The sequence below is a fragment of the Pristiophorus japonicus genome, chromosome 10, assembly GCF_044704955.1.
Source record: "Pristiophorus japonicus isolate sPriJap1 chromosome 10, sPriJap1.hap1, whole genome shotgun sequence".
Lineage (NCBI taxonomy): Eukaryota > Metazoa > Chordata > Chondrichthyes > Pristiophoridae > Pristiophorus > Pristiophorus japonicus.
The window spans coordinates 219324298-219349793 of record NC_091986.1 but is presented as its reverse complement, the minus strand read 5'-3'; the positions used below and the strand labels follow the sequence as shown (position 1 = coordinate 219349793).

Here is a 25496-nt window from a genome sequence, read left to right as displayed (position 1 = left end):
TGTGACTGGAAAAGATATACGAGATCTGAAAAAAGTCTTGGATTTATATAGCGCCTTTCTCAACCACAAGACGTGAAAAGCGCTTTACAGCCAATGAAGTACTTTTTGGAGTGTAGTCACTGTTGTAATGTGGGAAACGCGGCAGCCAATTTGCGCACAGCAAGCTCCCGCACACAGCAATGTGATAATGACCCAGATAATCTGTCCAGTGATAAGGGATAAATATTGTCAAGGACACCGGGGAGAACTCTCCTGCTCTTCTTCGAAATAGTGGTTGTGGGATCTTTTGCGTCCACCTGAGAGAGCAGACGGGGCCTCAGTTTAACGTCTCATCCGAATGTCAGCATTCCCAGTGCAGTGCTGAGGGAGCGGCGCACTGTCGGAGGGGCAGTGCTGAGGGAGCGCCGCACTGTCGGAGGGGCAGTGCTGAGGGAGCGCCGCACTGTCGGAGGGGCAGTGCTGAGGGAGCGCCGCACTGTCGGAGGGCCAGTGCTGAGGGAGCGGCGCACTGTCAGAGGGGCAGTACTGAGGGAGCGGCGCACTGTCGGAGGGGCGGGGCGGTACTGAGGGAGCGGCGCACTGTCGGAGGGGCAGTGCTGAGGGAGCGGCGCACTGTCGGAGGGGCAGTGCTGAGGGAGCGGCGCACTGTCGGAGGGGCAGTGCTGAGGGAGCGGGGCAGTGCTGAGGGAGCGCCGCACTGTCGGAGGGGCAGTGCTGACGGTGTGCTGTGATGTCTGCTCGATGAGACTTTAAACCGAGGCTCCATCTACTCTCAAGTGGGTGTAAAAGATCCCACGACACTATTGGAAGAGGAGCTGGGGAGTTCTCCCCGGTGTCCTGCCCAATACTTGTCCCTCAACCAACATCACTAAAAAAAAACTGATGATCTGGTCATTATCACATTATTTTGTGGGAGCTTGCTGTGCGTAAATTGGTTGCCGCGTTGCTACATTACAGCAGTGACTACATTTCAGAAAGTACTTCAGTGGCTGTAAAGCGCTTCACGAAGTCCTGAGGTGGTGAAAGGTGCTATAGAAATGCAAGTCTGTCTTTCTGTGTCTTTGTGTGTGTGTCTCCCTCCTTTAGTGAATCCTTGTTGGACCTTCCCCTGGGCTCATGCGACCACTGGTGGGAGGAGTGGGATCTTGCAGTGCAGTTTTACGCTGCGCCAGAGATTCTGCGAGGGAGGCGCGAAATGCAAAGCCCCGAGACGTCCCGTGGTTGCCCTCTGCTCGCACTTCAGCTTCCAAATGGCCTTGGGGTGGGGTGGCCGACAGGGCAGGGCGTGTTCGGAGCTGACTGCGTCCGCTGTGGCTCGAGGTCAGGCCTGAGGTAGAGGGTGGGTTGGGGGGGGCGGAGTCGTGGGTTCAAGGTCAGGGAATTGGAGCCCCGTTCGAGCATGCAACGTAAACTGAGGTTTCGGCGCAGTCCTGAGGGAGTGCTGCACTGTCTGAGGTGCCATCCTTCGATTTATGAAGGGGGCTCGACAAGGTGGATGCAGAGAGGATGTTTCCACTGACGGGGGAGACTAGAACTAGGGGGCATGATCTTGGAATAAGGGGCCGCCCATTTAAAACTGAGATGAGGAGGAATTTCTTCTCCTGAGGGTTGTAAATCTGTGGAATACGCTGCCTCAGAGAGCTGTGGAAGCTGGGACATTGAATATATTTAAGACAGAGATGGACAGTTTTTTAACTTGGAATGAGGGGTTATGGGGAGTGGGCGGGGAAGTGGAGCTGAGTCCATGATCGGATCAGCCATGATCGTATTAAATGGCGGAGCAGGCTCGAGGGGCCATATAGCCTACTCCTGCTGCTATTTCTTATGTTGTTGCGTTCTAGGTGAGATGTGAAACCCAGGGCTGTTTGGTGGCGGTACAAAATCCCACAGCACTATTTGAAGGAGAACTGAGGGTGGGAGATTCCCCTTCAGGTCCACTGGCCAACATTTTGCCCCTCAACCAACACCGAAATAAGGTTGAGTGGGTCCTGCATCTCATTATTCGATTGGGGAGAGATTACAAAGTGCTGCAGTACAGCGGGACCTGGGGGTCCTTGTGCATGAAACACAAAAGGTTAGTATGCAGGTTCAGCAAGTGATCAGGAAGGCAAATGGAATGTTGGCCTTTATTGCAAAGGGGATGGAGTATAAAAGCAGAGAAGTCCTGCTACAACTCTACAGGGTATTGGTGAGGCCACACCTGGAGTACTGCGTACAGTTTTGGACTCCGTATTTAAGGAAGGATATACTTGCATTGGAGGCAGTTCAGAGAAGGTTCACTCGGTTGATTCCGGAGATAAAGGCATTGACTTATGAGGAAAGGTTGAGGAGGTTGGGCCTCTACTCATTGGTGTTTAGAAGAATGAGAGGTGATCTTATTGAAAGGTATAAGATTCTGAGGGGGCTTGACAGGGTAGATGTAGAGAGGATATTTCCCCTTGTGGGGGAATCTAGAACTAGGGGGTATAGTTTCAGAATAAGGGGCCGCCCATTTAAAACTGAGATGAGGAGGAATTTCTTCTCGGGGTTGTAAATCTGTGGAATTCTCTGCCCCAGGGAGCTGTGGAGGCTGGGTCATTGAATAAATTTAAGGTGGAAATAGACAAATTTTTTGAGCGATAAGGGAGTGAAGGGTTATGGGGAGCGGGCAGGGAAGTGGAGCTGAGTCCATGATCGGATCAGCCCTGATCTTATTGAATGGCCTACACCTGCTCCTATTATGTTCTTAACCTCCCGAGATCTCTGCACTCCTCCTATTCTGCCCTCCTTGAGCATCCCCGATTTTAGTCGCTCCACCATTGGCGGCCGTGCCTTCAGCTGCCTGGGCCCCAAGCTCTAGAATTCCCTCCCTAAACCTCTCCGCCTCTCTCCTCCTTTTAAGAGGCTCCTTAAAACATACCTCTTTGACCAAGCTTTTGGTCGCCTGCCCTAATCTCTCCTTATGGGGCTGGGTGTCAAATTTTGTTTGATGATTGCCCCCTATGCCGCCCCTTGGAGGCGTTTTACGGGGGGCCGAATGGCTGACTCCTGCTCCTATTTCTTATGTTTCTTCTCATTGCTTGTGGGCTCTTGCTATGCGCTAAGCGGCTGCCGTGTTTTGCCTGCGAGGCATTAATTGTGTGAAGCACACCCGAGAGGCTGCTCGAGTTATTTTGCTTTTCTCGGTAGACTAATCTTTGCTGTCGCCGTGCCAACCTGCAGTACGTGCCTGGGGCCGGGCTGAGCATATCCTGTTGTGCGGGTGATTGGCTGGCAGTGTTGCGTAAGCACTGAGCAAACGGTGCCCCGTGTTTCTGCTTCCCCCCCCCCCCCACCACCGCCTTCCCTTGCTTCCTGGAACAGCAGTTGTGAGGTTGTCAGTGATGTCGGCAGAGGTTGATGTCGGTGATCTCTCTCTCTGTCTGTGTGACCTTCGTTCACTGAAAGAAAGAGCCAGCCTTTATACATCACATTACCTCACCCTGGGACATCCCAAAGCACTTTACAGCCAACGAAGCACTTTTTGGAAGTGTAGTCACTGTTGCAATGTCGGGAATTGCAGTGGCAGCCAATTTGCCAGATCATCTGTTCTTCAATGATGTTGGTTGAGGAATAAATATTGGCCCCCAGACACTGGGGAGAACTCCCCTGCTCTTTGTCGAAATGATGGTCATGGACCTTTTGAATCCGCCTGAGAGGGCAGACGGGGCCTCGGTTTAATGTCTCATTCGAAAGATGGCCCCTCCGACAGCGCAGTGCTCCCTCGGTGCTGCCCCTCCGATAGCTCGGCGCTGCCCCTCTGACAGCGCAGTGCTCCCTCGGTGCTGCCCCTCCAATAGCTAGGCGCTGCCCCTCCGACAGCGCAGTGCTCCCTCGGTGCTGCCCCTCCGACAGCGCAGTGCTCCCTCGGTGCTGCCCCTCCAATAGCTAGGCGCTGCCCCTCCGACAGCGCAGTGCTCCCTCGGTGCTGCCCCTCCGATAGCTCGGTGCTGCCCCTCCGACAGCGCAGTGCTCCCTCGGTGCTGCCCCTCCGATAGCGCAGTGCTCCCTCGGTGCTGCCCCTCCGATAGCTCGGCGCTGCCCCTCCGACAGCGCAGTGCTCCCTCGGTGCTGCCCCTCCGATAGCTCGGCGCTGCCCCTCCGACAGCGCAGTGCTCCCTCAGTGCTGCCCCTCCGATAGCTCGGCGCTGCCCCTCCGACAGCGCAGTGCTCCCTCGGTGCTGCCCCTCCGACAGCGCAGTGCTCCCTCGGTGCTGCCCCTCCGACAGCGCAGTGCTCCCTCAGTCCTGCCCCTCCGACAGCGCGGCGCTCCCTCAGTACTGCACTGGGAGTGTCAGCCTGGAGTGAGACTTGAACCCACAACCTTCTGACTCAAAGGCGAGAGTGCTGCCCACTGAGCCTCGACTTCTTTACCCAGAGAGCGGTGAGAATGTGGAACTCGCTGCCACAGGGAGGGGTTGAGACGAATAGTATCGATGTATTTAAGGGGAAGCTGGATAAACACATGAGGGAGAAAGGAATAGAAGGATATGGTGATGGGGTGAGATGGAGAGGGGTGGGAGGGGGCTGGTATGGAGCATAAACCCCGGCACGGAGCGCTGGGGCCCAATGGCCTGTTTCTGGGCTGTACATTCGATGTAATGGAGAAAGGGAGGTTCGGGAGCTGAACACAAGGCTGGAACTCTGCCCTCCCTGAAGCACTGAACCTTGGGGGCCAGTACTAGCCAGGAATTATCGCTGTTGCAATGACGGAAGGAGTGCAAGTGTTGACTTTGGGTCTGGTGACTGAAGTCTTTCATTGTTAACGGCTCTCGATTTATCAGGAAATTATATTTAATCGGTGTCAAATGCCGTCAGCTACACAGTCCATGTTTGCCCAGTGTTTTTCAGTGATCCAGAGGATGAGGAACTTTAGCTTGCTGTTGATTGTTAAGCAACGCCTCGATTTTTATAAAATTCTCATCCTTGTTTTCAAATCCCTCCCTGGCCTCATCCTCTCCCTATCTCTGTAATCGTACGAAAGCTTGGGCCTTACGCTAAACATCCGTAAGACAAAGGTCCTCCACCAGCCTGTCCTCGCCGCACAGCACTGCCCCCCAGTCAAGATCCACGGCATGGCCCTGAACAATGTGGACCATTTCCCATATTGGGAGCCTCCTATCAACAAGAGCAGACATCGACGACGAGATCCAACACCGCCTCCAGTGCGCCAGTGCAGCCTTCGGCCGCCTGAGGAAAAGAGTGTTTGAAGACCAGGCCCTCAAATCTACCACCAAGCTCCTGGTCTACAGGGCGGTAGTAATACCCGCCCTCCTGTATGGCTCAGAAACATGGACCATGTACAGTAGACACCTCAAGTTGCTGGAGAAATACCACCAACGATGTCTCCGCCAGATCCTGCAAATCCCCTGGGAGGACAGACGCACCAACGTTGGCGTCCTCGACCAGGCCAACATCCTCAGCATCGAAGCACTGATGTCACTCGATCAGCTTCGCTGGGCAGGCCACAGTGTTCGCATGCTAGACACGAGACTCCCAAATCAAGCACTCTACTCCGAATTCCTTCACGGCAAACAAGCCAAAGGTGGGCAGCGGAAATACTACAAGGACACCCTCAAAGCCTCGCTGATAAAGTGCAGCATCCCCACCGACACCTGGGAGTCCCTGGCCAAAGACCGCCCTAAGTGGAGGAAGAGCATCCGGGAGGGCGCTGAGCACCTCGAGTCTCATTGCCGAGAGCAGGCAGCGGAAGGAGCGTGCGGCAAACCAGTCCCACCCACCCTTTCCTTCAACCACTGTCTGTCCCATCTGCGATAGAGACTGTAATTCCCGTATTGGACTGTTCAGCCACCTGAGAACTCACTTTGAGTGGAAGCAAGTCTTCCTCGATTCCGAGGGGCTGCCAATGACGATGAATCTCCTCCAGCCCCACAATCCCGCGGGATCTCTGCGCTCCTCCAATTCTGCCCTCTTGAGCATCCCCAATTTTAATCGCTCCACCATTGGTGGCCGTGCCTTCAGTTGCCAAGGCCCCAAGCTCTGGAATTCCATCCCGAATCCTCTCCGTATCTCTCGGCCTTTAAGGCCCTCCTTAAAACTGATCTTTTTGACCAAGCTTTTGGCCGCCTGTCCTTAATATCTCCCTATGTGTCAAACTTTCTTTGATAATCGCTCCACTGAAGTGCCGTGGGACTATTTAATTGTTACGTCCACCTGAGAGGGCAGACAGGACCTCGGTGTAACGTCTCATCCGAAAGATGGCTCCTCCGACAGTGCGGCGCTCCCTCACTACCGCCCCTCCGACAGTGCGGCGCTCCCTCATTACCGCCCCTCCGACAGTGCGGCGCTCCCTCACTACCGCCCCTCCAACAGTGCGGCGCTCCCTCACTGCCACCCCTCCGACAGTGCGGCGCTCCCTCACTACCGCCCCTCCGACAGTGCGGCCTAGATTTTGCACTCCAGTCTCTCGAGTGAGACTGTGAACCCACGACTTTCTGACTCTGTGGCGCGAGAGTGCTATCCACTAAGCCATGACGATAAATGATTCATCCCCATAAATGGCAAGTTCATACAATACCAGCGACGTGGAATAAAATTAGTGTGAAAGGTATAGAGGGTGCAGAATTCCTAAAATGCATTCAGGAAAACTTTTTTAGTCAGTATGTAACAAGCCCAACACGGGAGGGTGCAGTTCTGGATTTAGTTTTGGGGAATGAAGCTGGGCAGGTGGGAAGGGGTTTCAGTGAGAGAGCACTTGGGTGCCTGTGACCATAATTCAGTCAGATTCAAGGTAGTTCTGGAAAAGGCCAAAGATAGACCAGGAATAAAAATTCTCAACTGGGGTTAAGCCAATTTTGAGAAACTGAGAGGTGATTTAGCCAAAGTGGACTGGAAGCAGCTACTTAAGGTAAATCAGTGATCGAGCAGTGGGAGGCATTCAAGGAGGAGATCCTGAGGGTTTAGAGCAAGTATGTTCCCTTAAAGAAAAAGAGTGGGACTAACAAATCTAGAGCTCCCTGGATATCAAGGGACAAACAGGGTAGGATAAAGGAAAAAAGGGAGGCTTTTGACTGATACCGAGGGCTCAATACTGCAGAAACTCTCGAGGGGTATAGAAAGAGCAGGGGTGAAATTTAAAAGGAAATTAGGAGAGCCGAGAGAGAGCATGAAAAAATATTGACAAGTAAAATGAAGGAAAATCCAAAGATTCTTTTTTTCCTCAATACATTAAGAACAAGAGCATAACTAAAAGAATGGAGCCGATTGGGGACCATAAAGATAATGTGTGCAGAGGCGTAAGGTGTGGGTATGGTTCTTAATGAATACTTTGCGTCTGTTCTCACAAAAGAGAGGGGCGATGCAGACACTGCTATCGAGGAGGAGGAGTGTGAAATATTAAATGAAGTGAGAGGAGAAGTATTGAGTTTAGCATCTTTGAAAGTGGATTAATCCCCAGGCCCGGATGAAATGTATCCCAAGCGAAGCGAAAGAGGAAATAGCAGAGGATCTGACCACCGTTTTCCAAACCTCTCTGGCTATATTGGGTCCTTCATTGAAACCTCTGTGAGCAACTCATCCTTGATTCGAGGGACTGCCTATGATGATGATGGTGCTGGAGGACTGCTAACGTGGTACCTTTGTTTAAGAAGGGAGAAAGAGATAGACCGAGTAATTACAGGTCTGTTAGCCTAACCTCAGTGGTGGGAAAATTATTGGAAAAACCCTGAGGTTTTTTCAGGATAAATTTTCATTTAAAAAGGCACAGATTAATCAAGGACAGTCAGCATGGATTTGTTAAGGAAAGGTCGTGTCTGACTAACTTGATTGAATTTTTTGAGGTAACAAGGGGGTCGATGAGGGCAGTGTGTATGATGTAGTGTATATGGATTTTAGCAAAGCTTTTGATGAGGTCCCACATGGCAGACTGGTCACAAAAGTAAAAGCCCATGGGATCCAGGGCAAAGTGGCAAATTGGATCCAAAATTGTCTCCAAGGCAGGAAACAAAGGGTAATGGTCGATGGGTGTTTTTGTGACTGGAAGGATGTTTCCAGTGGGGTTCCGCAGGGCTCAGTGCTGGGTCCCTTGCTTTTTGTGGTATATATCACTGATTTAGACTTGAATGTAGGGGGTATGATTTAAGAAGTTTGCAGATGATATTAAAATCAACTGTGGTTGATAATGAAGAAAGCTGCAGACCGCAGGAAGATACAATAGAAAAGCAAATTATAATTTAAATGGAGGAAAATTGCAAAGTGCTGCAGTAGAGAGGGACCTGAGGGTCCTTGTGCATGAAACACAAACAGTTAGTATGCAGGTACAGCAAGTAATCAGGCAGGCAATTGGAATGTTGGCCTTTTTTGCAAGGGGATTAGAGTATAAAAGCAGAGAAGTCCTGCTACAACTGTACAGGGTATTGGTGAGGCCACACCTGGAGTACTGCGTACAGTTTTGGTCTCCATATTTAAGGAAGGATATACTTGCATTGGAGACTGTTCAGAGAAGGTTCACTTGGTTGATTCCGGAGATGAGGGGGTTGACTTATGAAGATAGGTTGGGCCTCTACACACTGGAGTTCAGAAGAATGAGAGGTGATCTTATTGAAACGTATAAGATTATGAGGGGGCTCGACAAGGTGGATGCAAAGAGGATGTTTCCACTCATAGGGGAAACTAAAACTAGGGGACATAGTCTTAGAATAAGGGGCCGCCCATTTAAAATTGAGATGAGGAGGAATTTCCTCTCCTGAGGGTTGTAAATCTGTGGAATTTGCTGCCTCCGAGAGCTGGGTATATATGTAATTGAATATATTTAAGGTGGAGATAGACAGATTGAGCGATAAGGGTTATGGGGAGTGGGCAGGGAAGTGGAGCTGAGTCCATGATCAGATCAGCCATGATCTTATTGAATGGCGGAGCAGGCTCGAGGGGCCAAATGGCCGACTCCTGCTCCTATTTCTTATGTTCTTATGTCAATGAACTGGTCAGCTGGACAGAACAGTAGCAAATGGAATTCAATCCGGAGAAGTGTGAGGTAATGCATTTGGGGAGGGCTAACAAGGCAAGGGAATACACATTAAATGGTAGGTTACTGAGAAGTGTAGAGGAACAAAGGGATCTTGGAGTGCATGTCCACAGATCCTTGAAGGTAGCAGGCCAGGTAGATAAGGTGGTTAAGAAGACAGATTTTTTTTTTTTTTAATTCGTTGCCAATCTTTCCAATTCTTTGTCAGATCAGCTTGTCAGATTACAAACGCCAGAGGTCACCTTGCACACATCAAGGATCACTCTGCGCCAATGCTCTTAGCCAAAAGGCCGAGAGCCAAAGCACCGTTCCTGGAAGTACTGCAATACCAGGTTCGTGCCATGGAGGTGGATGGGTCAGGTGGAATACTTGCCTTTATTACCCGAGGCATAGAATACAAGAGCGGGGACGTTTTGTTTGAACTGTATAAAACACTGGTTAGGCCACAGCTGGAGTACTGCGTGCAGTTCTGGTCACATTGTACCCTCTCTAGTGCAATCACATCTTTCCTGCAGAGGAGATTCGAGGATGTTGCCAAGACTGGAGAATTTTAGCTATGAGGAAAGATTGGATAGGCTGGGTCTGAGGGGAGATTTAAATGAGATGTATAAAATTATGAGGGGTCTGAATGGAGTGGATAGGAAGGACCTATTTCACTTATCAGAGAGGTCAATAACCAGGGGGCACAGATTTAAAGTAATTTGGGGGAGGTTTAGAGGGGATATGAGGGGAAATTTCTTGCCCGGAGGGTGGTGGGAGTCTGGAACTCACTGCCTGAAAGGGTGGTAGAGGCAGAAACTCTCACCACATTTAAAAAGTACTTGGATGTGCACTTGAAGTGCTGTAACCTACAGGGCTACGGACCGAGAGCTGGAGAGTGGGATTCGGCTGGGTAGCTCTTTGTCGGCCGGCACGGACACGATGGGCTGAATGGTCTCCTTCCGTGCTGTAAATTTCTGTGATTCTATGATTTTACTTATCACTCAAACCCACCTTCTCCCCATAATCCCTGACCCCCACTTACATAGAAACATAGAAAATAGGTGCAGGAGTAGGCCATTCGGCCCTTCTAGCCTGCACCGCCATTCAATGAGTTCATGGCTGAACATGCAACTTCAGTACCCCATTCCTGCTTTCTCACCATACCCCTTGATTCCCCTAGTAGTAAGGACTTCATCTAACTCCTTTTTGAATATATTTAGTGAATTGGCCTCAACAACTTTCTGTGGTAGAGAATTCCACAGGTTCACCACTCTCTGGGTGAAGAAATTCCTCCTCAGCTCGGTCCTAAATGGCTTCCCCCTTATCCTTAGACTGTGTCCCCTGGTTCTGGACTTCCCCAACATTGGGAACATTCTTCCTGCATCTAACCTGTCTAACCCCGTCAGAATTTTAAACGTTTCTATGAGGTCCCCTCTCATTCTTCTGAACTCCAGTGAATACAAGCCCAGTTGATCCAGTCTTTCTTGATAGGTCAGTCCCGCCATCCCGGGAATCAGTCTGGTGAACCTTCGCTGCACTCCCTCAATAGCAAGAATGTCCTTCCTCAGGTTAGGAGACCAAAACTGTACACAATACTCCAGGTGTGGCCTCACCAAGGCCCTGTACAATTGTAGCAACACCTCCCTGCCCTTGTACTCAAATCCCCTCGCTATGAAGGCCAACATGCCATTTGCTTTCTTAACCGCCTGCTGTACCTGCATGCCAACCTTCAATGACTGATGTACCATGACACCCAGGTCTCTTTGCACCCCCCCTTTTCCTAATCTGTCACCATTCAGATAATAGTCTGTCTCTCTGTTTTTACCACCAAAGTGGATAACCTCACATTTATCCACATTATACTTCATCTGCCATGCATTTGCCCACTCACCTAACCTATCCAAGTCGCTCTGCAGCCTCATAGAATCCTCCTTGCAGCTCACACTGCCACCCAACTTAGTGTCATCCGCAAATTTGGAGATACTACATTTAATCCCCTCGTCTAAATCATTAATGTACAGTGTAAACAGCTGGGGCCCCAGCACAGAACCTTGCGGTACCCCACTAGTCACTGCCTGTCATTCTGAAAAGTCCCCATTTACTCCTACTCTTTGCTTCCTGTCTGACAACCAGTTCTCAATCCATGTCAGCACACTACCCCCAATCCCATGTGCTTTAACTTTGCACATTAATCTCTTGTGTGGGACCTTGTCGAAAGCCTTCTGAAAGTCCAAATACACCACATCAACTGGTTCTCCCTTGTCCACTCTACTGGAAACATCCTCAAAAAATTCCAGAAGATTTGTCAAGCATGATTTCCCTTTCACAAATCCATGCTGACTTGGACCTATCATATTACCTCTTTCCAAATGCACTGCTATGACATCCTTAATAATTGATTCCATCATTTTACCCACTACCGATGTCAGGCTGACCGGTCTGTAGTTCCCTGTTTTCTCTCTCCCTCCTTTTTTAAAAAGTGGGGTTACATTGGCTACCCTCCACTCCATAGGAACTGATCCAGAGTCAATGGAATGTTGGAAAATGACTGTCAATGCATCCACTATTTCCAAGGCCACCTCCTTAAGTACTCTGGGATGCAGTCCATCAGGCCCTGGGGATTTATCGGCCTTCAATCCCATCAATTTCCCCAACACAATTTCCCGACTAATAAGGATTTCCCTCAGTTCCTCCTCCTCACTAGACCCTCCGACCCCTTTTATATCCGGAAGGTTGTTTCTGTCCTCCTCAGTGAATACCGAACCAAAGTACTTGTTCAATTGGTCCGCCATTTCTTTGTTCCCCGTTATGACTTCCCCTGATTCTGACTGCAGGGGACCAACGTTTGTCTTTACTAACCTTTTTCTCTTTACATATCTATAGAAACTTTTGCAATCCGTCTTAATGTTCCCTGCAAGTTTCTTCTCGTACTCCATTTTCCCTGCCCTAATCAAACCCTTTGTCCTCCTCTGCTGAGTTCTAAATTTCTCCCAGTCCCTGGGTTCGCTGCTATTTCTGGCCAATTTGTATGCCACTTCCTTGGCTTTAATGCTATCCCTCATTTCCCTTGATAGCCACGGTTGAGCCACCTTCCCTTTTTTATTTTTACGACAGACAGGAATGTACAATTGTTGTAGTTCATCCATGCGGTCTCTAAATGTCTGCCATTGCCCATCCACAGTCAACCCCTTCAGTATCATTCGCCAATCTATCCTAGCCAATTCACGCCTCATACCTTCAAAGTTACCCTTCTTTAAGTTCTGGACCATGGTCTCTGAATTAACTATTTCATTCTCTATCCTAATGCAGAATTCCACCATATTATGGTCAATCTTCCCCAAGGGGCCTCGCACAACGAGATTGCTAATTAATCCTCTCTCATTACACAACACCCAGTCTAAGATGGCCTCCCCCCTAGTTGGTTCCTCGACATATTGGTCTAAAAAACCATCCCTTGTGCACTCCAGAAAATCCTCCTCCACCGTATTGCTTCCAGTTTGGTTAACCCAATCTATGTGCATATTAAAGTCACCCATTATAACTGCTGCACCTTTATTGCATGCACCCCTAATTTCATGTTTGATGCCCTCCCCAACATCACTACTACTGTTTGGAGGTCTGTACACAACTCCCACTAACGTTTTTTGTCCTTTGGTATTCTGCAGCTCTACCCATATAGATTCCACATCATCCAAGCTAATGTCCTTCCGAACTATTGCCTTAATTTGCTCCTTAACCTTACCCACCCTCTCTCTCCATAACGCCCGACCCCACCCACCCTCTCCCCATGTCTCTCAGCCTCCCCTCTCTTTGGAAATGTATCTAATTGACCAACTACATTTTACATGGACTATTTCCTGGACTTATTTTTTGCTCTCACTTCTTTCTCTCTCTCTCTCGTTGACTTGTGCCTCCTGGGATTTCATAGGCGGAGTTTCCCTCTTGTCACAACCCTCTTTCATAGTCTCAAATGTCGATTAGGTCACCTTTTCTTCTAATCTCTGTCTCTTTCTCTCTCTATCAGAGACAGGAGCCCAGAACACAACACAGTTGGAGCTCGGGAGGCCACCTGCTTTGATTAAGGAACAGGAGTAGGCCATTCAGCCCCTCGAGCCTGTTTCCATAGGAACAGAAGTAGGCTATTCAGCCCCTCGAGCCTGTTTCCATAGGAACAGGAGTAGGCCATTCAGCCCCTCGAGCCTTTTCCATAGGAACAGGAGTAGGCCATTCGGCTTCTCGAGCCTCTTTCACCATTCAATGAGATCATGGCTGATCTGTGACCTAACTCCATCCACCAGCCTTTGGCCCATATCCCTGAATACCTTTGGTTAACAGAAATCTATCAATCTCAGATTTAAAATTAACAATTGACCCCCAGCATCAATTGCCGTTTGAGGAAGAGAGTTCCAAACGTCTCCCACCCTTTGTGTGTAGAAGTGTTTCCTAATTTCACTCCTGAAAGGTCTGGCTCTAATGTTTAGACTGTGCCCCTAGTCCCAGACTCCCCAACCAGCGGGAACAGTGTCTCTCTATCCACCCTCTCTGTTCCCATTAATATCCTGAAAACTTCGATCTGATTGCCTTGAAACCTTCTAAGCTTGCTGTAAGGTTGCGTGCATTGTGGAGATGTGTGTGGGAAGGCAGTCTGGATACACTGGGTGTTGTCACCTTGCTGAGTTTCCAGTCCAACCGGTTCTTATCTGGGGAGGTCCGGTTCAATTTCAATATAAAGCTGATTCATTCACCTCGAGCAGTGCCTCGGGAACCTTACCAAATATTGCTCACCCTGCTTCCCAGAGTCTTCAAAGCTCCTATCAGCCATGGCTCAGTGGGTAGCCCTCCCACCTTTTGAGTCAGAAGGTTGTGGGTTCGAGCCCCACTCCGGAGACTCGAGCACATCATCCAGGCCGACGCTCCCAGTGCAGTGCCGAGGGAGCGCCGCACTGTCGGAGGGGCGGTACTGAGGGAGCGCTGCACTGTCGGAGAGGCAGTACTAGGGGAGCGCCGCACTGAGGGAGTGCCGCGCTGTCGGAGGGGCAGTACTGAGGGAGCGCCGCACTGTCGGAGGGGCAGTACTGAGGGAGCGCCGCACTGTCGGAGGGGCAGTACTGAGGGAGCGCCGCACTGTCGGAGGGGCAGTACTGAGGGAGCGCCGCACTGTCGGAGGGGCAGTACTGAGGGAGCGCCGCACTGTCGGAGGGGCGGTACTGAGGGAGCGCTGCACTGTCGGAGAGGCAGTACTAGGGGAGCGCCGCACTGAGGGAGTGCCGCGCTGTCGGAGGGGCAGTGCTGAGGGAGCGCCGCACTGTCGGAGGGCAGTACTGTCGGAGGGAGCGCCGTACTGAGGGAGCGCCGCACTGTCGGAGGGGCAGTACTGAGGGAGCGCCGCACTGTCGGAGGGGCAGTACTGAGGGAGCGCCGCACTGTCGGAGGGGCAGTACTGAGGGAGCTCCGCACTGTCGGAGGGGCAGTACTGAGGGAGCGCCGCACTGTCGGAGGGGCAGTACTGAGGGAGCGCCGCACTGTCGGAGGGGCAGTACTGAGGGAGCGCCGCACTGTCGGAGGGGCAGTACTGAGGGAGCACCGCACTGTCGGAGGGGCAGTACTGAGGGAACGCAGCACTGTCGGAGGGGCAGTACTGAGGAAATGCTGCACTGTCGGAGGGGCAGTACTGAGGGAGCGCCGCACTGTCGGAGGGGCAGTACTGAGGGAGCGCCGCACTGTCGGAGGGGCAGTACTGAGGGAGCGCCGCACTGTCGGAGGGGCAGTACTGAGGGAGCGCCGCACTGTCGGAGGGGCAGTACTGAGGGAGCGGCGCACTGTCGGAGGGGCAGTACTGTGCGATAGTGCAGCGTTCGCTTGGGACCGCCAGCCTAGATTTTTCTGCTCAAGTCTGTGGAGTGGAGACTTGAACCCACAGCCTTCTGACTCCGAGACGAGAGTGATGCCCACTGCGTCACAGCTGCGACTAAATTTCAAACAAGTACATAATGCTCTCACTTGGGCTGCATTGATGGTTCTATAATATTGCACTCGCCGTTCCTGACTGCAGCTCCGGGGGGTGCGGTGGAGAACAAACAGCATAGCCTTGTTTGATTTTAAAATGTAGTCTTGGCAGGCACTGCGGTCTGTTCCAGTGGCTGGCCAACAGAGGGCGGCTTTGAGCTGTTACAAATATTTTAATTATAACATTAAGCCCAAGTGCTCCCTTTTTGTAAGGGCACCAAAAACCCACAAATTAACTAATGCACATTAAAGGGAACCTTGCAAAATCAAATTAAAATTCTGTTCTCCATCAGCTCTACAACTATTTTGATAAACTATAAACCAAGGGCCCCCGCCCCCACCACCTCCTCTTAAAAGGGACACTAAAACCGACAAATTAAACTTTTTATGTTATTGGATCAAACTAAAATTTGGTTGCTGGGGGTGATGATGCATTCCAGTCCCACCTCTCGCGGAAGGCCGCGAGCGTACAGGTGGACACCGCGTGCTCCATCTCCAGGAACACCCTGGCCCGGATGTCGCCGTGTGAGCTGTTCTAGATACACCGGGACCAATCCAGGTTATTCACCAGCCCAGTGACAGACTCACTCGTCAGCCTGCTGAGAAGCACATCACGTTAGGCCGCACCGATTGATATCGCACAGGAGGCCATTCAGTCCATCGTGCCTATGCCGGTTCTTTGAAAGAGCGATCCCACTAGTCCCTCCCCGCCCCCTGCTCATTCCCCATCCAACTCCCCACCCTCACGCACACTGTAACCCATTCAATCTCCCACCCCCTCACACACACACTGTACCCCATCCAACTCCCCACCCTCACACTCACTGTACCCCATCCAATCCCTCACCCCCTCACACACACTGTACCCCATCCAACTCCCCGCCCCCTCACACACACTGTACCCCATCCAACTCCCCACACACACACACACTGTACCCCATCCAACTCCCCCTCCCCTCACACACTGTACCCCATCCAATCCCCCACCCCCTCACACACAGTCCCCCATCCAACTCCCCACCCCCTCACACAACACTGTACCCCATCCAACTCCCCACCCTCACACACTCACTGTACCCCATCCAACTCCCCACCCCCTCTCACACACTGTACCCCATCCAACTCCCCACCCCCTCTCACACACTGTACCCCATCCAACTCCCCACCCTCACACACTCACTGTACCCCATCCAACTTCCCACCCTCACACACTCACTGTACCCCATCCAACTCCCCACCCCCTCTCACACACTGTACCCCATCCAACTCCCCACCCCCTCTCACACACTGTATCCCATCCAACTCCCCACCCTCACACACACACTACCCCATCCAACTCCCCACCCTCACACACTCACTGTACCCCATCCAACTCCCCACCCCCTCTCACACACTGTATCCCATCCAACTCCCCACCCCCTCACACACTCACTGTACCCCATCCAACTCCCCACCCCCTCTCACACACTGTAACCCATCCAACTCCCCACCCTCACACACACACTGTACCCCATCCAACTCCCCACCCTCACACACACTGTCCCCCATCCAACTCTCCACCCCCTCACACACACACTGTACCCCATCCAACTCCCCACCCCCTCTCACTCACTGTACCCCATCCAACTCTCCATCCCCTCACACACACACTGTAGCCCATCCAACTCCCCACCCTCTCACACACACACTGTACCCCATCCAACTCCCCACCCCCTCTCACACACTACCCCATCCAACTCCCCACCCCCTCTCAACACTGTACCCCATCCAACTCCCCACCCTCTCACACACACACTGTACCCCATCCAACTCCCCACCCCCTCTCACACACTGTACCCCATCCAACTCCCCACCCCCTCTCTCACACTGTACCCCATCCAACTCCCCACTCTCTCACACACACTGTACCCCATCCAACTCCCAACCCCCTCACACACACACACACTGTACCCCATCCAACTCCCCACCCCCTTACACACACTGTACCCCATCCAACTCCCAACCCCCTCACACACACACTGTGCCCCTCTCCCCAGTCTGACTGCCATTGCACTGGTGAACATCCCCCCTCTGCTCTCAGGGACTGTGTTATTGGTCCAGCAACCCACAGGTTCAGAGTTCAAATCCCACAGGTGCCAGTTGTAAAACTATATTCAATAAATCTGTTAATTTGTGGGTTGGCAGAAAAATGATTTGAGAATCTCTGTAAACATATTCTGCCTTGGCGTCCTGACCAATATTTATCACTCAGCCATCTTCACTAAAAACAGACTGTCTGGTCATAATCACATTGCTGTTTGTGGGAGCTTGCTGTGCGCAATTTGGCTGCCGCAGTTCCCACATTACAACAGCGATTACACTCCAAAAGGTACGTCATTGATTGTAACCCGAGGTTGTGAAAGGCGCTATATAAATGCATCTCTCGCCCGCGCCCCTTCCCGTCTTGCGCCCGCGCCCCTTCCCGTCTCTCGCCCGCCCCCATCCCGTCTCGTGTCCTCTGTGTCTATTTCTCCTATTCTGTCTCAGCCCATGCCCCACACACACTCGTGCTGTTCCCTCAGTCCCTTTGCCCCGTTACTGAGAGTCTGACTGACGCTGGCGGTGCAGTGCATTGCCCACCGACCCCTGGACCTTGTCTGGTTGGGGCCCTTTGTCCTTTCCCCATTGTTACTAAACACCAACAACGATTTTGCATTTATATAGCACCTTTAATGTTGTAAAATGTCCCAAGGCACTTCCCAGGAATGTTATCAGTCAAAATTTGACACCGAGCCATATAACGAAATATTAGGGCAGGTAGAGGTCGGTTTTAAGGAGCGTCTTGAAGGAGGAGGAGAGAGAGCGAGGCGGAGAGGTTTAGGGAGGGAGTTCCAGAGCTTGGGCCCCAGGCAACAGAAGGCACGGACACCGATGGTGGAGTGATTATAATCAGAATGCTCAAGAGGGCAGAATTAGAGGAGCGCAGAGATCTCTGGGGGGGTGGGCGCGGTTGTGGGGCTGGAGGAGATTAGAGATAGGGAGGGGCAAGGCCATGGAAGGATTTGAAAATAAGGATGGGAATTTTAAAATTGGCTCCCGGTTAAGCCACGTCTCAATGTAGGTGGGTGAGCGGGACTTGGTGCGAGTTAGGACACGGTGCAGTGAGCACAGGGGGTGATGGGTGAGTGGGACTTGGTGCGAGTTAGGACATGGGCAGTGAGCACAGGGGGTGATGGATGAGTGGGACTTGGTGCGAGTTAGGACACGGGTCAGCGAGCACATTGGGTGATGGGTGAGCGGGACTCTATGCGAGTTAGGACATGGGCAGTCGAGTTTTGGATGAGCTCAAGTTTATGTTTAAAAGTAATATGTGTTTTTTAAATAGCTGTCTCCTCGTGGTTCCTGTCGATTAATATCTTGTGTACTGGGCTTTTTCACAAAACTAATTTAATTGTCAGTAAATCTCCAGTCAGGGTACAGATATCTCCGAGGGAGAGGGACTGAGAAACACCAGACAGTGTACAGATATCTCCCTGAGGGAGAGGGACTGAGAGATGCCAGTCAGTGTATAGATATCTCCCTGAGGAAGAGGGACTGAGAGACACCAGACAGTGTACAGATATCTCCCTGAGAGAGAGGGGACTGAGAGACAGCAGTCAGTGTACAGATATCTCCCTGAGAGAGAGGGGACTGAGAGACACCAGTCAGTGTATAGATATCTCCCTGAGAGAGAGGGACTGAGAGACACCAGTCAGTGTATAGATGTCTCCCTGAGAGAGAGGGGACTGAGAGACAGCAGTCAGTGTACAGATATCTCCCTGAGAGAGAGGGACTGAGAGATACCAGTCAGTGTATAGATATCTCCCTGAGAGAGAGGGACTGAGAGACACCAGTCAGTGTACAGATATCTCCCTGAGGGAGAGGGACTGAGAGACACCAGTCAGTGTACAGATATCTCCCTGAGAGAGAGGGGACTGAGAGACACCAGTCAGTGTACAGATATCTCCCTGAGGGAGAGGGACTGCGAGACACCAGTCAGTGTACAGATATCTCCCTGAGGGAGAGGGACTGAGAGACACCAGTCAGTGTACAGATATCTCCCTGAGGGAGAGGGGACTGAGAGACACCAGTCAGTGTACAGATATCTCCCTGAGGGAGAGGGGACTGAGAGACAGCAGTCAGTGTACAGATATCTCCCTGAGAGAGAGGGACTGAGAGATACCAGTCAGTGTATAGATATCTCCCTGAGAGAGAGGGACTGAGAGATACCAGTCAGTGTACAGATATCTCCCTGAGGGAGAGGGACTGAGAGACACCAGTCAGTGTACAGATATCTCCCTGAGGGAGAGGGGACTGAGAGACAGCAGTCAGTGTACAGATATCTCCCTGAGAGAGAGGGACTGAGAGATACCAGTCAGTGTATAGATATCTCCCTGAGAGAGAGGGACTGAGAGATACCAGTCAGTGTACAGATATCTCCCTGAGGGAGAGGGACTGAGAGACACCAGTCAGTGTACAGATATCTCCCTGAGAGAGAGGGGACTGAGAGACACCAGTCAGTGTACAGATATCTCCCTGAGGGAGAGGGACTGAGAGATGCCAGTCAGTGTACAGATATCTCCCCACACGATCTGTCTGTGCTTCTGTCCATCTTGATTTCGACTCCAAGCGGGAGAATGTGTGAGCGACTGCCGTTCACTGGGACGGCGCTGTGTGTGTTCCCGGGAATGTGACGCTGTATATAATTGACTATCTGGGGATACACTGCAGAGGGATATATCCTGTGGTGTGTGGCCATCTGTCCCAGGACTCTGGGCGTGCTCTCCCTCAATAATAACCTGTTTAAAGAAGCTTTGCCCAGCCTCGACTGCTGTTGATACGGAGAACGGCCATTGCCCACCGAGTATCTTGCGGGTGGGTCACCAGAATTGTAAGGGGAGAAATCCCGTCCCTGCCTGTGTTGGGGGGTGTCCCGGGCCGAGCGGTACATTTTGCGCCGGCAAATGGTTTGTGACTGCTGTCGCAAAGATTCACCAGCGGGTCCGAGTTTGGAGCGGGGCACGGAGAGAGGCTGAGCTGCTGAAAATCGCGCCCTAAACAGCCGATCTCTGAGCGGCCCCCGACAGAGACTTCGGTGGGGAAAGAAAACTCACCAAACATTTCCAATTCATTACCAACGTCACCCCAACATAAATCGCTAAAAGGAAAAGCAATCACAGCTACAGTGGGCGGACATTGCTTCCCCCACTGCAGCCGCTACAGCTCGGACCGTCCGCTGTCCCAGGCGGTACCACCAGGGGGCGCTGCGGGGCGGGCCACCTCTCCCGGGCAGTAATACAGAAAATAGGTGCAGGAGCAGGCCATTTGGCCCTTCGAGCCTGCACCACCATTCAATAAGATCATGGCTGAACATGCAACCTCAGTACCCCATTCCTGCTTTCTCTCCATACCCCTTGATCCCTTTAGCCGTAAGGGCCACATCTAACTCCCTTTTGAATATATCTAACGAACTGGACTCAACAACTTTCTGTGGTAGAGAATTCCACAGGTTCACCACTCTCTGGGCGAAGAAGTTTCTCCTCATCTCGGTCCTAAATGGCTTACCCCTTATCCTCAGACTGTGACCCCTGGTTCTGGACTTCCCCAACATTGGGGACATTCTTCCTGCATCTAACCTGTCCAGTCCCATCAGAATTTTACATGTTTCTATGAGATCCCCTCTCATTCTTCTAAATTGCAGTGAATATAAGCCTAGTCGATCCAGTCTTTCTTCATTTGTCAGTCCTGCCATGCCGGGAATCAGTCTGGTGAACCTTCGCTGCACTCCCTCAATAGCAAGAATGTCCTTCCTCAGATTAGGAGACCAAAACTGTACACAATACTCCAGGTGTGGCCTCACCAAGGCCCTGGACAACTGCAGTAAGACCTCCTTGCTCCTATACTCTCATGCTCTTGCTATGAAGGCCAACATGCCATTTGCCGCCTTCACCGCCTGCTGTACCTGCATGCCAACCTTCAATGACTGATGTACCATGACACCCAGGTCTCGTCGCTATTGGCACCGAATGTCCCTGCGGGGCGCTGGGAGCTGGCCGAGCGCAAGTGCTCCTCACCGCCATTGTGCTCCGGGCTGCTAACGGGGGCGGCAGAAGATCAAAAATCCAACCCATTGAATCATCCAGCACAGGAGGAGGCCATTCGGCCCATCGAGCCTGTGACCGAGCGATCCAATCAGTCCCACTTCTCCCACTCTTTCCCCACAGCCCGGAAAACCGTTCCTTTTCAAGTATTTATCCAATTCTAGTTTGAAAGTTACTATTGAATCTGCTCCCGCCGCCGTTTCAGGCAGCGCGTTCCCGATCACAACAACTCGCTGCGTAAACACATTCTCCCCATCTCCCCCTCTGGTTCTTTTGGCAAATATCTTCAATCTGTGTCCCTCTGGTTACTGACCCTCCCGACACTGGAAACAGGTTCTCCTTATTTACTCCATCAAAGCCCTTTTATAATTGTGAACACCTCGATCAAATCTCCTCTCAACCTTCTCTGCTATAAGGAGAACAATCCCAGCCTCTCCAGTCGTTCCCGCGGAACTATTCAAAGAGTAGGATAGTGTTATGCAGATTGCTGCAATTACGTTTAAATAGAGGAGGGTGGGGTCTGTTAACGGACCCAGTGTTGTCCAAGGCCAATCTCGCCTGAGTCAGAAGATCGTGGTTTCAAGTCCCACTCCAGAGACTTGAGCGCCAAATCTGGGCGGACATTCCAGTGCAGTGCTGAGGGAGCGCCGCACTGTCGGAGGGGCAGTACTGAGGGAGCGCCGCACTGTCGGAGGGGCAGTGCTGAGGGAGCGCCGCACTGTCGGAGGGGCAGTGCTGAGGGAGTCCTGCACTGTCGGAGGGGCAGTACTGAGGGAGCGCCGCACTGTCGGAGGGGCAGTACTGAGGGAGCGCCGCACTGTCGGAGGGGCAGTACTGAGGGAGCGCCGCATTGTCGGAGGTACCATCGTTTGGATGAGACATTAAACCGAGGCCCCGTCTGCCCACTTGGGTGGATTTAAAAGATCCCATTGGCACTATTTTGAAGAAGAGCAGGGGAGTTATCCCCGGTGACCTGGGGCCAATATTTATACCCAAATCAACATCACTAAAACATAATGTGTGATTTAATTCATTTCTGTTTGTGGGAGCTTGCTGTGCGTAAATTGGCTACTGTGTTTCTGACATTACGGCAGTGACTACTTCATTGGCTGTAAAGCACGAAGGGAGCTCTTCCCCCCCCCCCCCCCCCAGTCCTCCTCTCTCTCTTTTCCCCCCCCCGTCCTGCTCTTTCTCTTCTCCTCCCCCCCCTCCCCGTCCTGCTCTTTCTCCCCCCCCCCCCCGTCCTGCTCTCTTTCTCCCCCCCCCCCCGTCCTGCTCTCTTTCCCCCCCCCGTCCTGCTCTCTTCCCCCCCCCCCCCCCGTCCTGCTCTCTTCCCCCCCCCCCCATCCTGCTCTCTCCTCCCCCCCCATCCTGCTCTCTCCTCCCCCCCCATCCTGCTCTCTCCTCCCCCCCCATCCTGCTCTCTCCTCCCCCCCCATCCTGCTCTCTCCTCCCCCCCCATCCTGCTCTCTCCTCCCCCCCCATCCTGCTCTCTCCTCCCCCCCCATCCTGTCTCTCCTCCCCCCCCATCCTGCTCTCTCCTCCCCCCCATCCTGCTCTCTCCTCCCCCCCATCCTGCTCTCTCCTCCCCCCCCATCCTGCTCTCTCCTCCCCCCCATCCTGCTCTCTCCTCCCCCCCCATCCTGCTCTCTCCTCCCCCCCATCCTGCTCTCTCCTCCCCCCCCATCCTGCTCTCTCCTCCCCCCCATCCTGCTCTCTCCTCCCCCCCCATCCTGCTCTCTCCTCCCCCCCCATCCTGCTCTCTCCTCCCCCCCCATCCTGCTCTCTCCTCCCCCCCCATCCTGCTCTCTCCTCCCCCCCATCCTGCTCTCTCCTCCCCCCCCATCCTGCTCTCTCCTCCCCCCCCATCCTGCTCTCTCCTCCCCCCCCATCCTGCTCTCTCCTCCCCCCCCATCCTGCTCTCTCCTCCCCCCCCCATCCTGCTCTCTCCTCCCCCCCCATCCTGCTCTCTCCTCCCCCCCCCATCCTGCTCTCTCCTCCCCCCCCATCCTGCTCTCTCCTCCCCCCCCCCCATCCTGCTCTCCTCCCCCCCCATCCTGCTCTCTCCTCCCCCCCCATCCTGCTCTCTCCTCCCCCCCCATCCTGCTCTCTCCTCCCCCCCCATCCTGCTCTCTCCTCCCCCCCCATCCTGCTCTCTCCTCCCCCCCCCATCCTGCTCTCTCCTCCCCCCCCATCCTGCTCTCTCCTCCCCCCCCATCCTGCTCTCTCCTCCCCCCCCCATCCTGCTCTCTCCTCCCCCCCCATCCTGCTCTCTCCTCCCCCCCATCCTGCTCTCTCCTCCCCCCCCATCCTGCTCTCTCCTCCCCCCCCCATCCTGCTCTCTCCTCCCCCCCCATCCTGCTCTCTCCTCCCCCCCCCATCCTGCTCTCTCCTCCCCCCCCATCCTGCTCTCTCCTCCCCCCCCCATCCTGCTCTCTCCTCCCCCCCCCATCCTGCTCTCTCCTCCCCCCCCCCATCCTGCTCTCTCCTCCCCCCCCCCATCCTGCTCTCTCCTCCCCCCCCCATCCTGCTCTCTCCTCCCCCCCCCATCCTGCTCTCTCCTCCCCCCCCCCATCCTGCTCTCTCCTCCCCCCCCCATCCTGCTCTCTCCTCCCCCCCCCATCCTGCTCTCTCCTCCCCCCCCCATCCTGCTCTCTCCTCCCCCCCCCCATCCTGCTCTCTCCTCCCCCCCCCATCCTGCTCTCTCCTCCCCCCCCCCATCCTGCTCTCTCCTCCCCCCCCCATCCTGCTCTCTCCTCCCCCCCCCCCATCCTGCTCTCTCCCTCCCCCCCATCCTGCTCTCTCCTCCCCCCCCCCATCCTGCTCTCTCCTCCCCCCCCCCATCCTGCTCTCTCCTCCCCCCCCCCCATCCTGCTCTCTCCTCCCCCCCCCCATCCTGCTCTCTCCTCCCCCCCCCATCCTGCTCTCTCCTCCCCCCCCCCATCCTGCTCTCTCCTCCCCCCCCCCATCCTGCTCTCTCCTCCCCCCCCCCATCCTGCTCTCTCTCCCCCCCCCATCCTGCTCTCTCCTCCCCCCCCCCATCCTGCTCTCTCCTCCCCCCCCCCATCCTGCTCTCTCCTCCCCCCCCCCCATCCTGCTCTCTCCTCCCCCCCCCCCCTCCTGCTCTCTCCTCCCCCCCCCATCCTGCTCTCTCCTCCCCCCCCCATCCTGCTCTCTCCTCCCCCCCCCCATCCTGCTCTCTCCTCCCCCCCCCATCCTGCTCTCTCCTCCCCCCCCCATCCTGCTCTCTCCTCCCCCCCCCCATCCTGCTCTCTCCTCCCCCCCCCCATCCTGCTCTCTCCTCCCCCCCCCATCCTGCTCTCTCCTCCCCCCCCCCCATCCTGCTCTCTCCTCCCCCCCCCCATCCTGCTCTCTCCTCCCCCCCCCCCCATCCTGCTCTCTCCTCCCCCCCCCATCCTGCTCTCTCCTCCCCCCCCCATCCTGCTCTCTCCTCCCCCCCCCCATCCTGCTCTCTCCTCCCCCCCCCCCATCCTGCTCTCTCCTCCCCCCCCCATCCTGCTCTCTCCTCCCCCCCCCATCCTGCTCTCTCCTCCCCCCCCCATCCTGCTCTCTCCTCCCCCCCCCATCCTGCTCTCTCCTCCCCCCCCCATCCTGCTCTCTCCTCCCCCCCCCATCCTGCTCTCTCCTCCCCCCCCCCATCCTGCTCTCTCCTCCCCCCCCCATCCTGCTCTCTCCTCCCCCCCCCATCCTGCTCTCTCCTCCCCCCCCCCATCCTGCTCTCTCCTCCCCCCCCATCCTGCTCTCTCCTCCCCCCCCATCCTGCTCTCTCCTCCCCCCCCCATCCTGCTCTCTCCTCCCCCCCCCATCCTGCTCTCTCCTCCCCCCCCCATCCTGCTCTCTCCTCCCCCCCCCCATCCTGCTCTCTCCTCCCCCCCCCCATCCTGCTCTCTCCTCCCCCCCCCATCCTGCTCTCTCCTCCCCCCCCCATCCTGCTCTCTCCTCCCCCCCCCCATCCTGCTCTCTCCTCCCCCCCCCATCCTGCTCTCTCCTCCCCCCCCCCATCCTGCTCTCTCCTCCCCCCCCATCCTGCTCTCTCCTCCCCCCCCCCATCCTGCTCTCTCCTCCCCCCCCCATCCTGCTCTCTCCCCCCCCATCCTGCTCTCTCCTCCCCCCCCCATCCTGCTCTCTCCTCCCCCCCCATCCTGCTCTCTCCTCACCCCCCCATCCTGCTCTCTCCTCCCCCCCCCATCCTGCTCTCTCCTCCCCCCCCCATCCTGCTCTCTCCTCCCCCCCCCCATCCTGCTCTCTCCTCCCCCCCCCATCCTGCTCTCTCCTCCCCCCCCCATCCTGCTCTCTCCTCCCCCCCCCATCCTGCTCTCTCCCCCCCCATCCTGCTCTCTCCTCACCCCCCATCCTGCTCTCTCCTC

The 25496-nt window shown here is 54.1% G+C and overlaps 1 protein-coding gene across 1 annotated transcript in view; it reads left to right on the top strand.

The window, feature by feature from the left end:
• Positions 1-25496, top strand: part of stard10 (StAR related lipid transfer domain containing 10) — a 56050-nt gene that overhangs the window by 9706 nt on the left and 20848 nt on the right. The gene's annotated exons all lie outside the window — the stretch shown is intronic.